Here is a 2,500-nt window from a genome sequence, read left to right as displayed (position 1 = left end):
TACAAATACCAAAGCAACCCCCGTATTGCTATTAAGTGTGTTACTCTCCTGTTCCTCTCTCTCTCTCTCTCTCTCTCTCTCTCTCTCTCTCTCTCTCTCTTTTTATTTAAACATAACTTAGTACAAAGGACCATGTATCCAAAGGCGCACTGTCGTGTGCTACCTATTCTAAGGGTACTACTATCTACTATTCTCTCTCTCTCTCTCTCTCTCTCTCTCTCTCTCTCTCTCTCTCTCTCTCTCTCTCTCTCTCTCTCATAATGGCTCCCTGCCGCTCATTTACAGCGATACATTTTACATTTCAAGTGGAGTTTTATAATTATTATTTTTAGTATTTTTTCCGACGATTCTCTTCCTCATTATCCTTCACAATTTCGTCTGGTGGAAGAATTAAGAGCTTCAATTTCTCTCTCTCTCTCTCTCTCTCTCTCTCTCTCTCTCTCTCTCTCTCTCTCTCTCTCATCAATGATTACATACAAAAATTACCAAATTTTTCTTATTTCGTTCTCTGTAATTCATAGCAGTTTTTTTTTCATTTTACCAATTTCTAAATCCAGATATTGAGAGAGAGAGAGAGAGAGAGAGAGAGAGAGAGTCACGCATAGGAAGAATGATAATTTATAATTAAAGATAATATAAAGATTACTTTAATGTAGAAACTGTAAACTCTTTGTATGAGAAGAGGAGGAGGAGGAGGAGAAGGTGGAGGAGGAGAAGGAGGAAGAGGAGAAGAAGGAAGAGGAGGAGGAGGAGGAGGAGGAGGAGGAGGAGGAGGAGGAGGAGGAGGAGGAGGAGGAGGTTGAGGAGTAGGAGGAAGATCTAGCGTGGACAACTAACACTAATTGCACCAAACTTGGTGCGATTCCTCCTCCTCCTCCTCGTCCTCCTCCTCCTCCTGCTCTTCCTCATCTTCCTCCTCCTCCTCCTCCTCCTCCTCCTCCTCCTCCACTCTCAAGTATCCTGAGCATATTACCCGACCACCCTCCCTTCTGCTTCTTTTCCTTCCTCTCACTAATCAACCAAACTTTCTCTCTCTCTCTCTCTCTCTCTCTCTCTCTCTCTCTCTCTCTCTCTCTCTCTCTGTCCCTATTTTCCAACAGTAATGTAATAATAATGTCTTTGGGTTCCATATCCTTCCTGATGAGAGAGAGAGAGAGAGAGAGAGAGAGAGAGAGAGAGAGAGAGAGGATGAGGCCATTAATTAGATCCCGGTCGCGTATCGGGGCCGGTGAGCAGAGCCGTAGATCGAAGACACACATTAGCGGGACTGAGCGATGCGGAGATGCGTGAGAGGAGAGTTGGCTGGGGGCTTTGTTACGGGTGAGAGGTGTGACTGTGGCCTGTACTTGGGAAGGCTTTGCTGTCTCGCCATTACTTCTAAAGGCTACACGCTTCTTAACCCCTTCAGTGCTATGACGTGTTTCCGTATCCATTCTGCTTTCTATTTCTTGATTTTAAAATAGTGAAGACTTTAGACATAATCTTCTGACCTCCATGGATTCTTTCTAATGTCAATAAAATGGTCTAATCGTACACAAATCTCAAGGTAAAAATGTGTCTCAGTATTGAAGGATTAAGAGAGTTGGTGATTTAGGAATATTGTTCATTTGTCAGTAGAGCCTTAAAAAAATCGTTAAAATTTTGATATTAAAAACACGTTGTCCATTCACCACGACAGTTGATTTATCTGGTTTCTGAAGAGCTGTTCTCCTTTAATCAATGTAGATGTAATGTTAATCTGTCATTACAACCGTAGAATTATGCTGAACTTCAACCAAAGCCTTTTGAAATGATGGCGGTGCGTCGATGGAGTGTTCAAACTACGGATCCCCTTGTGTGTGTGTGTGTGTGTGTGTGTGTGTGTGTGTGTGTGTGTGTGTGTCTCTCTCTCTCTCTCTCTCTCTCTCTCTCTCTCTCTCTCTCTCTCTCTCTCTCTCTCTCTCTCTCTCTATCTATCTATCTGTCTATCTGTCTATCTTTATCTCTTTATCTTTATTTACATATACATTGATATTAATAAGCTTTTAGCCTTACATTTCTTCTCCATCCCACTCTAACTCTCAAGGCATTCATTCATTCTTCCTTCTCTTCCTCCTACTTCTCAAATGCGGTCTTCTGAAACTCTTCCTCCTCCTCCTCCTCCTCCTCCTCCTCCTCCTCCTTTTCCTGAACAAAGGTGGCAGCAGTACACAAAAGCGAGGGTCCGGAAGATAGCGTGCCAAATAAAAGCCGCGCACACAGAGTAAGGAGAGAAATGGATTGCCGTGTTGTGTTAGTTGTGTGTTCTCATTATTAATCTTCTCTCATGGTCGTGGTGAAGGAATTCTCTTATTTCTCTCCCTTCTTCCTTGTTCTGGGATGTATGTCTGTTTTCTTTATTTTTTTCTTCATTTATTATTATTATCATTTTATTTTGTTATTTTGGATTGTAATTTTTCTCCCTTATTTTATTTTGTTTTATTTTTTGTGTGTGTGGTTACTTTTCTTTTTGTTTTTTTGT

General features: G+C 41.6%; 1 protein-coding gene across 1 annotated transcript in view; it reads left to right on the top strand.

Moving 5' to 3' along the window:
- LOC123508522 (Down syndrome cell adhesion molecule-like protein Dscam2) overlaps window positions 1-2,500 on the top strand; it is a 78,943-nt gene that overhangs the window by 12,766 nt on the left and 63,677 nt on the right. The window lies entirely within an intron of this gene.

This window comes from Portunus trituberculatus, chromosome 25 (assembly GCF_017591435.1).
Source record: "Portunus trituberculatus isolate SZX2019 chromosome 25, ASM1759143v1, whole genome shotgun sequence".
Taxonomy (NCBI): domain Eukaryota; kingdom Metazoa; phylum Arthropoda; class Malacostraca; order Decapoda; family Portunidae; genus Portunus; species Portunus trituberculatus.
The sequence above is the reverse complement of the archived record's forward strand: the minus strand, read 5'-3'. Positions and strand labels throughout refer to the sequence as shown.